This window comes from Acyrthosiphon pisum, chromosome A1 (genome assembly GCF_005508785.2).
Source record: "Acyrthosiphon pisum isolate AL4f chromosome A1, pea_aphid_22Mar2018_4r6ur, whole genome shotgun sequence".
In the NCBI taxonomy this organism is placed as follows: Eukaryota; Metazoa; Arthropoda; class Insecta; order Hemiptera; family Aphididae; genus Acyrthosiphon; species Acyrthosiphon pisum.
Window position 1 is genome coordinate 68,415,908 of NC_042494.1, and position 13,445 is coordinate 68,429,352.

Below are 13,445 nucleotides of genomic sequence, written 5' to 3' on the forward strand. Positions count from 1 at the left end.
TATATGTACGATGATTTTACGTAAGGTGAACGGTCGTGCGCACACGATGTCTAACCTAAAAATCGAACGATTCTCAACCCTCTTACAAAAATGACCGAAATGAACAATAGTGTTGCGCAAACGATGTGCGGACTTTCAGACTCTGTATATTTCAAGAGTGTAAAAATCCTGTAAACTGCGTTCGGTTAAGTGTTGGCGATGGTCTTACAGGAGAGGAAATCGGTGAGTCACCCTCTCTGCGTGGCCTGTGTGAATACATAGTAGATATCTAATAACTCGACTTCATCATAATGCGGTCATAAAAACATAAATAAAAATGATTTTATATATTTAAGCACAAAGTGTACACAACATACATAATATTTTTCACGTGTTGGTAGGAAGCTACATATCAATGGAAAAGAAATGTGAGATGTGTATGCTACCTATATTTACCCCTTGCCCCCCTCATCAAGGGACTTGTCGAGAACCACCTCTGTGGTGATGGGGTTCTCAGGAAAATACAATCCCTATACCCTATATTGCACACGTCCTTTTAAAATATATGACTTTTGCACCCACGCAGTGTTGTGTTAAACCACGCAATATATTTTTAAGGGGTACACTACCCGTTTGGAGTGGGCGGTGGGTAGACACGGTATTGGCGTTCGTTCCACGATATGATACACAATACCTACACACACACACACATATACATACACATAATATATTAAAATAATATGATTTACATACACGACCTGAGAGAAAATCCCCCGCAGGGGATCGAAGTGGGTTGGCGAATGGTCCCGACGACCACCCCGTGTATGGTGCACGCATTCCACAATATAGTTATAACTACTATACATACCTACGTCATCGATATACGGGAGTCGTGCCAGTAAAACACGTTCCTACATGCGATACGACGACGTTATAACTTATATTATATTTTATATTTACGAGTGGGGAGGTGTACCTACATTATAAGTGAATTCGGATATTATGATTTATACTAATAATAATTATCGACCATCATCGTATACATTGTGTATGTGTATATGAAATTGTATATATTATACAGTCGACTCTCGATAATACGAAACTTTCGGTAATGCTCGTTTCCTTAAAAATCCGGCTGTCGATCGAATAAAAATAATGCATTTAAGGACACATACTAGTTGCGGACGAATTATTCAGGTCAATATTATAACATAACAATTGCGGACACGAGTTTCGTTGTCATAATACTAATTGCGTACAGAACTTTTTTTAAATAAAAACCACGTGAGTTGTGGACACAAATATTTCCCTTCACCACTTTTTCAGGACTTAGGACAAGCTACCAAAAAAATGGTAGGTGGGGTTAAAAATATTTGTGTCTTACAAAAGAACAATCGTTATTTTTAAAATGTTGTTAAATTATTTAAAGTTTTGATTTTGTGGCATTTTTCATTATGCAATGAAAATGGAACTTAAAACCGTCAATCACATGTAACTCTTTGAGTTTTTCAGTATACATTTGTATACAGAAAATAAACGAACAGAAAGACGACAGTATGTGATGCGAGTATAATTGTTGATAAACTGATTAAACATAGACAGTGATTTCAAAAGCAACGGCACAATCTTAATTGTTGATATCAAACAATAATTTCCCAACGTCCATAATCGCCATATCAAAAATAATAATAGGACATTTATTTTGTCCGCAATTAGTATCTTATATCTGTGTCCGCAATTCGTATGTTACGTTTTTAAATTTCGTCCGCGACACATGGTTTTTGTCACTTTGTCCGCAATTCGGAAATACCGGCATTTAAGTAACCTCGATTTTAGGGAAAACAAGCCGTCAACACACGATAATTTGAAGTTCAACGCTCGGAAAATCGAAGTGTTTTCATCAAAATGTATGTATTTGTGTTAATGGTTAATAATTTACCTCACAATTTATTATTGTGTATTATTGTATTTATGTAGCTTATTATTTCCGATAGGTAACTATCAAATTATTATCATAGGTACTTACGACATATATTTTCATAACTCAGTATAATTAGAAATGTTTTTGCACTCAGAAATTCGAAATTGTAATTGTTCACAAGTCCCGCCAACTTTGAACTATCGAGAGTCGATTGTATATTATAGGTAGGTATATAATATAATTATATACACCATCATAATATCATAAATTCATAACGACCCTCGCGAGTAAACCTTTTAGGCCGATTACTACGCATTATACGCACGCACCTGCTACCTATCCATAATATTTTCTGAAGCAGAAGGACTCGCGGCCACAACCTCGCCATAATATAACAGCGACTCGTGATGCACTATCGCGTAATATTATATAGGTAGGTACCTATATATAATATACCACTAGTCCACTAACCGCGAATGACCGACTGCTGCGGACGGGTTATAATGGCATAGGTATGCGTACGATAAGGATCAGACGCCAGCCCGACCAAATTTATATAAATCAGTTGCTGTAAAAAATATTATTACAATAATATGTACTTTGTTTTATTTAGGTTTATACAAAATGAAACGGACCGTCGTGGGCGGGTCATATATACCGGTGTATTGTCACCGTTTTCCCGTGTCGGCTTTAAGACGCCAAATGTGCTATTAGCCCAGTCAAATTAGACCAAAAATCGACAAAGACGAGATATAAGCGAAAACAGTGAAAGGGGCGCGCCACCCTTTGAAGAGGGGTGGAGAGCTACACACAGGGGGTAGGTGTCAGGACTTTTAGTATGTTCATCAATGAGGTATAAACTAAAAAATAAATCAAACTCCTGCTTTCGTGGAATTAGTTCCGAACTTTTTTCTAATTTGACTTGACTATATATGATTCTATATAATATTATAAGTATTTAGGTACATATTATTACTATCATAGCATATATCAATATATATAAAAATAAGTGTACATTTTGAATACATTTTATAACTCAAGATCCACCAAACCGATTTCGATAAAAATGTCAGTGCATATTAAAATTTATATGTAAATGGTTTCTGTGAATTTTTTACACTGTGCGATAAGTGGTTCCGGAGTTATGGCCTCTTGACCAAATATTTGAGGGCTTAAAATAATATCATTAGTTTACTCTAATATGGAATTCAGACTTATAATTAATTTATTGACATTTAATCGAGTACCAGTCAGCTTGCAACATAGGTACCCAAGGCAATTTTCAAAATATTTAGATCCATTCTATGCTATTCGCATACCACAAACGACAAACCTATTCAAACCGTATGTTGGTATTCACTATTGACTAGATAATAATAACATCTAGCAATCTATATATATATATAAATAAGTGTACATTTTGAATACATTTTATAACTCAAGATCCACCGAATCGATTTCGATAAAAAATTCAGGGCATATTAAAATTGATATGTAGATGGTTTCTGTGAAGTTTGTACGCTGTGCAATAAGTGGTTCAGGAATTATGACCTCTTAAGTGCACACCTGGTGACATGGCCAAAAACAAAAAGTTAAGTTGCGGATTAAAATAATAATAGTGTATATTGTTTACTATTGGTTACGGGCACCTTTGTTGATTTGTATTATTATTTTTTTTCATTATATTATATAGGTATATCCAGTCCTGTAAAAAAAGTACTTTTAAAAAGTACTTGAGTAAATACTCAAATACATTTTTTTTTTAAGTATTTAAGATACTACTCTAATACTTTGAAAAAGTATTTGGAATACTTTTCAAATACTTTTGGTTTTTAAAGTGGGTTTCTAATTATTGTAATATAAACGCATAGGTAGTAGGTAATTTAATAGTTATCTAATAGTTTTAAAGGGAATATAAAATATTGTTATTCAATAACTTTTTTTAGAAATCTGGTTTTCACAAACCTTAGGAACAGGACTGGGTATATCTTCTAACTATATAAATATGAAATGAAAATCTTTGTACAGGGTTAACTTTGGAACTACTTATCAGATCTTCTTGATTTTTATTAAACGAAAGAGTATATCACGGAGAAAGTATTATGAAACAACATTTTAGGAAAATCCACCGGAAAATTAGGAAATCTGGATGTCAAAAATACAACAGTGACGAAACAGGTTAGGTAACGATTTTGTATTAATTGATTATATTAATCCATCATAAGTAGAATACGACAAACTTGATATAACTTTGATACTAGGGGTTCGCGATCTACCGCAGCTAGATTGCCTACCTGATAATATACTGCTGAGAATCAACATTTTTATTCCGGCAATGGAAAAGTTAAGATTCACTTTAAACACCATACACCGAATATTAAATAACGAATTGAACAAAGTTTGAGTCATATAGAGTTGGTACATTTAACGGGCAACGGAGTGCCCGGGTTCAGCTTGTATCTTATAATGTGCATTTACCGCAGCTGTTATAGGTATAGGTACACCGTACACAATATAATAGGTCGCGCATAATAGAGTATATATATAGATTTTTTTTATATTATAATATTATAGTATCTGTGCTGAGCGAAGGACCCATGGAAAATATCGCCGTTTTGTCGCGTGGCAGACGAACATAATAATATTATAATAATATAGGTAGCTAAGTCACGGGCTCGTAAAGTCATAGGTAATAAAATATTATGATGGTTTTGAATCGATTTTGAAAAATCGGTCTACAGACTGATTTTTTTAATAGGTATTATTAATTATAGTTTACTGCTATAAGTCGATAGATTTGAATAGGTAATTTCAACAATACCGATAGCTGATACAGAAGAACTCACGGACCACACGGACTCTCATATTATAATCAGTGGCATAATTTCAGTGTTTAATACTTTAATAGGAGGGCCCAAAAGTTTTGATCAACCCATATAACTGATAAAAAAAAAATCAGATCGCTTCGCTCGTAAGCTAATTTTTATTTCGATACAATTTCCATCTTACATAAATTTATATGTGTCTAAAGCAAAAGTAGCCTCATTTTATAGCAAAAAAGACGTTAATAGGTGCTAATAAATTATGGTAGATATACGATATACCTAGGTACCTCAAAGTTGCTATTTTATATTTATTATTTTTATAGACTGGTTGAAAAAATTAAATAATTACAATAAGGAACATGACTACTGAAACATAATTGAAAAATTGAAAAGTTTTAAATAGTACCTTCTATTCTTGACATTTTTTTGAAATCATAAATGAATTTAAGAGTAATATTTTTGTTTTTAAAATTTCTAAATATTGTTTTATATATTTGAAAACTATAAATATTAATTAGTTTAAAAAATGATAGTATGTTAAACCAACAACCAGCAATTGGACTTGTTTTATAACCAGATGGGGGAAAATGCAGCCCTACTGCCACTCCCTCAAATGAGGCCACTGTTATACATATATGTGTAAGAGCGTGTAATCCATCGACCATCATTTATAACATTATTGTAGCTAAGGCCTACGATCATATAATAATCATTATATTTCATAAAGTTTTTATAGTTGTCTATTGAGTATAATATGCTGTGTAGCATTGCAGCAAACAGATTTTCGACTAGATTATAATATTATATTATTATCACCATAGCCGCTTAAAACTCTTAAACATAATATGACGACGGTCGCCTAATATTATATATGGCATATGTGTAAGTATACAGATATCCATATATTATTATACTATAGGAACATACCTACCTACCAATATACCGTTCGTGGCATAAATACGAAATATGATAATGAATATGTTGTATTATATTACGTCGCACGGGCGTTGTTTCGACGACCGAAGTTTGCGAAATATTAACTTTGTACCGCTTTTGTGCTCGCGGATTAAGCCGTAACAAAAACCTGAAATATGGTTTTCAGTTCGCTTTTATGTACAATACACATATTATTAAGGTGTGTACGGAGTGATCCATTTGACGTAAGATAGTCGCATTGTTTTAAAAACTATTAACATTTGTGAAAATATTTATTTTTTTATTAATTTGAATCGTTACAAAACAAAACAAAATTATAATATTTTTTATTATCTTTTTTACCGTCATATTTTTTTAAAAGTTTTTTTTACTCTTTTGGATGACAAAACATGTTTTTTTTAAAATCATATTCCGAAGCAGAATATTATTCGGATCATATCGATCTATAAAGAACAAGTATAGTTTATTAGTTATAAGTATTTTAAATTTAGTTGAGTGGAGTAGTGGACCAATATTTATCGGAACACCCCACTCATTTAAACTTTATATAATATTATGACTCATAAACTACTCGTATAAAATTCGATTTTTATTCATCAAAGTAGGCACTCCAAATTATATTCTGCTTAGGAATAACGAATAAAAAGTGTGTGTTATTGTAGTTAAAAAAATGATAACGATAAAAGCGATGAAAAAAAATATTTTTTACGACTTAAAGTTATGTAAAAAAAAATATTTTCAAAATCGTTAAGAGTTTTTAAAACAAATAATGTGTGGCTTACGTTAAATGGAACTAACGGTATACTGCCACGCGAGCCATACGCCTTTAAGAATTAATGTCACTAAACTGGAGTTCAAAGTCATTAGCCACAGTGAGTAGTTTTGGTGGAACACACGCGTGGCATTGTATTTTATTTAGATGAAAACAAAAATACGAATTTATATTTCTTAGTAATGGACGATCCCAAATTTCCGCTCTGATTATATCATTGTTCGGGCAACGAATAACTTAAAAACAACCCTTTATTTTACCACTTTGAAAAAAGTCACAACTATTACCATATACAATAATACGTACTTATAGTCATTGAAATAACAATACGAACCACACAGAACGAGAACAAAATAATATCTACCACATAATATTATACGTTTCAAACTACACTATCGTTCAACGCCATTTATCTGATGTAAATTCTAACAGAAAATAATAATTGCAATCGATAGTAAATATTAATATAATATACGAAATGATTTTTTAAGCACGCTCACCCAATTCGTATGTTCAAATTATGCATATTATATTCAAATTCTGGGTTTTTGGATTGTTAAATACACCATGTGTACCAAGTGTGTCAATTCTTGAAGATCATATAGATATTTTCGAAAACTTGAGTTTTTTATACCATTTAAGGACGATTCTGTGACAATACAATCTCCTGTTTTTCAAATAGGAACCCCCCCCCCCGCATTTTGTATAGTACAAGAAATATCAGGAATTTGAAAATATCGTCTAGTACTTAAAAATTCTAAAAATCAGAATTTGAATGAATGTACTATTAAAGGAAAAAATGGGGGTGAGTATACTTAAAAAAACCACTCTGTATAACAGCCAATATAATAGTATATAATATAGTTTAAAATACTTTGACGTACTGTTGGTCGAAAGTTCGTCCGCATGGCTTCCACTTACAGCTAATACTGCCAGTTTTGACCCGATACGTGCCTTGGTATATAATGCATTATAATATCATAAGAAAAACTTCAAAGGTTTCAACGGATCGAATCTAATTATTATACCGGTAAAAAATCTTGGCCCAAATACTATATACATTATAGTTAGGTACTTGCTAAAGGTCAAATTCATATTAAATGTTTAGAGAAAATAATGAGGTAAAATTTAAAACGTTATTCCGATGTTTTTATAAACTTGGTTTTATACCTACCCTGCATATGTATAGAAACCATATAAATTGAAAGCGTTTTTTTGCTGTACAAGTCGTGGTATCGTCTCAAATCCACCAATGGGCAATGAGTAATATAATTTTTATGCAAGTACTTTTTTTCTTCTTTATTTTCTGTATATGTTACTAAGTGAGCGAAATTATATTTTGCATTTTTGTATAAAGTATAATAATTAATAATATAATATACGGTTGTCGAATTGTTTAATTTATTGTATTTGAAAAAAAAATTACCAAGCATTTGAAACAGATTTGATTTTTATTGTGTAACTAGTCAAATGTCTCGTTCTGCTCACCTCAACGCGAGCTTATTGTAATATAATAATAATTACTATTATTATTACTAAACATATGAAAGCGATGTAATAAATTATTATTGAACTAATATAAATATAAAACAATTCATTAATTAAATCATTGAATTTGATGCCAATTCAAAAAGTGTCCTTTTTATGTATTTTATTATTAAAAAATAGTGTTTTGAAATCAGCTCTATTATGTTATATTACATATTAGCTAATGGTTTGTATTACATTTTAAGCTCTTTGAAATATAATCTCGGTCTCCATTGATCACGTTTGAACGTTATATCACACCATTAACATGATGTATAAAAACAATCAAATAACCCGATCAATTTAAAATTGGTAAAAAAAATCCCCACTCCGTTGGAAATGGGAAGTATTTAGATTTTTCTCGTGTCAATATTAAACCAGCGATAGTTTTATTAAAAATCCCGGAAATAATTGCAAAATTGTAACCTCTCTAAAATATCATAGGTACTTATACCTAAATGCGTTAAGTTTCCATTTCGAAGTATAAATGAAACATTCGTAGAACTTATTTTATCTGAAAGATTTTAATAGTAAATTTAAAAAAAATCAAATATTCTTAAAATTGTAGATTCAATTGAGGCTATATTATAAAATTACAATATTATTGTTTGTATTAGAAATTATTATCATTATTATTACAATTTTAATTATTCCGTAACATACTAATTTATTGTTTTATACTAAGTTACTCGTATATAAGTATTAATTTATGTAAATTGTTTAGGTTACGTTGAGTTAAATGATTGCAAGATCACTTTGTAAACTTATCCGCTATATAAAAAAACTCAATTAACATAAAATATGTTGATATTAATAATAAATAATAATATATAATGGTATTTACACTATGGAACTAAAAAAAATATAACAGCTTAAATTTAATTCATCAGGCAATTACTTATTTTAGTAAGTACTTATTTTAATAGACTCAAGATAAAAAATTAAATAAATAGATAAGTTATAACCTATAAATATTTGATAATGTACATATTATGTACATATTATGTACAATTCAAATTAATTAATCCGTCTAAAGCAGAAATAGGAATGCATTTTACTTTTTAAACTTTATTTATGTAAAAACTTGTTTTATAAATAACCATGTAATATTGAATTGATATAATGATATATTTACAAACTATTAACAAAAATTGTCCTTTAATAAATTATGAATATTCATGAATTAATATTTATCAATTATAAATTATTGTATTACCTGTAGTGTTTGAAATCCCGCGAAGAAAGCATATTATGCCACAAACATTCTACTTGGAGGACGAATTAATTTAAATACTCCGACAGTCAAGCAATTATATGTTGGGTATAGAGACTAGAGTTGATGAATAATGATATGTATTTGAAATACAATATGATTTTAATTCTTTAAACTATAATATACATTATGTGGTTTAAAGTTCGATTACATTAATCCATATTTTAAAATTGATATAATTAATGAATAATTATATAATATTATATGGTTAATATTGATGAAAATAATAGACTATCTAAATTATATAAAATAGGGATTGGCCCTCGATAGTTAGTCAAGTGTTAGTGTGTGTTGGTGGGTAATGGGGGGGGGGGGGGGGGTGAGCTCTTCAAAACTTGCATTTAGTCTTCTATAAGATGTTTGTAACATATAAATTAATTTATTTTCACATAATAATTTTATTATTCATAATGATTTTGTCAACTTTTCATCAACTTCCATAGCTGCAATAAACTACACATATTATCATAAATTGCAGTTAAATGTAATTTATTTATATTGTTCGTTAAAAATGTATAATATTATTGATTAAAGCCAGGTTTCCTTGTTGTTTCATGTTTCATAAATTTAATATTATGTACCTAGCTGCTAAAAAAATGTGAGTAACACGTTACCTAAAAATTTTCCTGCAACTCCCCATTTTACCTACCATAGGTAACGCAGGTAACTAAGGTAGGCATATTATTTACAAGTTGGATATAATATTAAACTCTACACGCACGGCTTTTGCGTATTTAAACTTTTTCTGGTGAGGGGGTGGGGGTATCAGAGTTTATAACAGTTGCACGCCTAAGACATTTTTCGAAGGTGTTCATGTTTTTTGACTTGGGAAGGTCGGGAATGAACCTTGGATATAAAAAAGCCTTAATATATAATACTACCCATCACCTTAATATGTGATATCCATTGGTGGTTTTTTCTTTTTTAATTTAGCTAAAACCATTGCCTTATATTTTCTTGTTTGGTAATTTGATATTGTAATTTATTTTATCGTGGATGTGACAACCTTTACACTAATAAAGGACAGATACGGGACGGATTCAAGTATATAATAATGGTACCTAATGTATTAATGTATCAATAAAACATTGCGAGAAAAACTTAAAACAGTTATAACAGATTGTTAAAGGTTTAAAGGTAAGCAGATAATCTTAAGTGGTTGTGGGGAGTGGAAGCTTGTTTGTTTGGTGTAAAATTGTTTTGCCTTCCCCCATGTAAAAATTGAATTTGTGCAAATGTTAACTACCTACAAAGTTTCAGTAGTTACTTAGATATTTCATTGAATCTTAAAGATTTATGTGTTCTTATTTAGTTTTTTTGGCACAATAAATTAATGCTGTTAATAGATCTTCTTTTTCTAGTATAAATCTAAACTTTTTTTATATAATTTGTAATAATGATCGTTTAATATAAATGGAGTTCTATAGAACATAAAAATGAAGGATAAAAAAAAAATTATAAGAACTGAATTAGAAAAGAAATAACAAGAAAAGTTTTAAATTGAAAAATTTGATACAAAAGAAAACTCCAAAAATATATGCCACTGTTTTTTTTTTTTAATACGGTTTCTCAGTGTTTTCTTTCAGTTAATAAAGCTTAAGTGTATTATATACAAATAAATCTTTAAGAGTTTTTATTTTCTATATATTTTTTTTGTATTTTTCGAGTGTCTTGTATAAGCATACAGCAAATATATTTTCGAAATGAAAAAATCCTTTATAACATACTAAGTTTAGTTTGTTAACTTTATTAATGAATTCGAATGAGGTTATTCATTGTAATTGCCAATAAAGAGATCATCCATAATATGCAACTTTAATCGTACTACCAATCAGTTTGTATATTGAGGAATAGATACAAATAGATAAAAGCCACCGAACTGATATAGTTGCCACCATATACGACGTATTGTATAATAATATAATATAGAAACACACGAAACAATCGGAAGTACTAATATCGCTTGTACACAAAATTATTATGATATATTATAATATTATATTATATGCGATTATATCATAATACAATTTGTCACGAACTATTATAATATGCACATAATAACGACCCCGTTAGTCGTAAAATACGATAATTGTCGTGTTTAATTTTGGTGTTAAAACGATCGTGATACGGTTGCAGCGATCGGACTTAAAGGTTGGTGTAAAAAAAAACATAAACAAGACCCAACACACACTCGCGAGCGCATAACTATCATAGTTGTATGCGATAACCGCATAATACTATAATAATATTATTATCACATAATACAGATAGGTAGTTGTATATTATTATATTCTGTGGTTGTATTATTGTCTGCGCGGCGACGCATTATTGGATAACATACGTTACCTATAATAATAATATAATTGTAAGTATAATAACCATAGTATAAGGTCTATGAATATAACGTAGGTACTTATAATATTATAATGATAATATAGACCTATTACGATTAGCGAATTTATATAACGCTCTCGCGTTCTACTGTCGGTTTTTCATAATTGAATTTCAGTGGTGTGTTAATTGTCCGCTCGAGGTCGTGAACAGCATAATATAATACTATTATTATCATTATCATAATATACATATTACACACCATTTACACACACACACACACACACACACACACACACACACACACACACACACACACACACACACACACACACACACACACACACACACACACACACACACACACACACACACACACACACACACACACACACACACACACACACACACACACACACACACACACACACACACACACACACACACACACACACACACACACACACACACACACACACACACACACACACACACACACACACATGTAGTGTCAGTTCGTTTGCGTGGAGATGGACTGGGGGCGGTGATTGGGTGTGAAAAGTCAATAATATGCGTTTTGAAATCGTCCTAGTATACTGCTGCAGTCGTTAAAACGATAAGTAATAAAAAAAATTATGGCGAGCGAATATACTTGCAGCAGCTGCCGGTATATACCCGCAGTAGTTATACTATATACCTATACTTGCATTATATTATTACAAGCTGAATTACACAGCGTTGCCCGGAAAAAAAATTGTGATTGTTCACCTCCTTTTGGATGTACCTCGCTGTGGAAGTAATGTATTTTTAAGTGTAAATCATATTATATTTTAATTTACAGTCATCCCACCCGGCGTGGACTCAGCGAGGTGCGTACGTATAAGTATATAATTTATATCTCTAATGTATCAAAGTTGTACCTAGTTTGTCAGTTTTACTTAATCCAACCCACGGCAGATTAGATACAATCCGGTGGTTTTTCATTGTCCAGGAAAAAGTTATCAATTAATATAAAATCTTTTTTTTCATTATTTTTTTGTAGGTAAATCAATTATTTTTTAACGATGGTACTTTAGTAGAATTTTGTCGAACACTAAGTTTTGAAACATTTGAGCAGTATATTATTGGATACAATCCGGTAGTTTTTCATAGTAGCTGATTTACGCCGGTATTGCCAGGAAAAAAGCTGTGATTGTTCAACTCATTTTGGGTATACCTCGCTGTGGAAGTAATGTCTTGTTAAGTGTAAATCATATTTTATTATAATTTATAGCCATCCCACCCGGCGTTGCCCGTTAGATTCACTTGTGATTATGCGAGGTGCGTTGTGCGTACGTGTATAATTAAATTCTAAACAATCCAGTGATTTCTCATCGTCCGGGAAAAAATTATGAAATCTTTTTTTCTTACTCTATTTGTACACTTCTTCTTTTTCAACGATGGTACTGTAGTAGAATTTTGTCAAACTATAAGATTTGAAACAGGTAAATATACAGAAAAATTACAACTATATACATATTAATTACTAACAATGTATATATACAAAAACAAAAAAAAGGTGGACAAGTGGATACCACTCTGCTGTACAGTAGTTCTGTCATGTTGTTGTAATGGATGTGTTACATTTTAATTTAATGATAAATCATTGTATACGAAAAACGATTCTGAGCAGGGATGTTGTGTCAGCCGAATCAAATTAAATATAGTTAAAAAAAAAATTAATAAAAATCAAAAATATCTCTTGCCCATAATAGTGTAACATTTTGGTGAACTTTTTCTTTTTTATAGAGATGGCAAAACTTGTTAGGACCCTTATATTAAAATGTCTAATATTAGCTATATCCTACAAAAGGAAAAACTTAAATGAATTTCTAACTGAAA

The 13,445-nt window shown here is 30.6% G+C and overlaps 2 protein-coding genes across 3 annotated transcripts in view; both read right to left on the reverse strand.

Annotated features, from left to right (window-relative positions):
* The window catches only part of LOC100570533 (homeobox protein vnd), a 141,277-nt gene that overhangs the window by 48,197 nt on the left and 79,635 nt on the right, over positions 1–13,445 (reverse strand). The window lies entirely within an intron of this gene.
* LOC100162131 (1-phosphatidylinositol 4,5-bisphosphate phosphodiesterase) overlaps positions 1–13,445 on the reverse strand; it is a 66,830-nt gene that overhangs the window by 36,057 nt on the left and 17,328 nt on the right. Inside the window, exon 1 of one of the 2 annotated variants that reach the window (XM_016808761.2) lies at positions 7,318–7,746. The exons of the other annotated variant lie outside the window; for it this stretch is intronic. The gene's annotated coding sequence lies outside the window, so the exon portion shown is untranslated. Of the gene's footprint in view, positions 1–7,317; positions 7,747–13,445 lie in introns of those variants that run through there. 2 annotated transcript variants of the gene reach the window in all.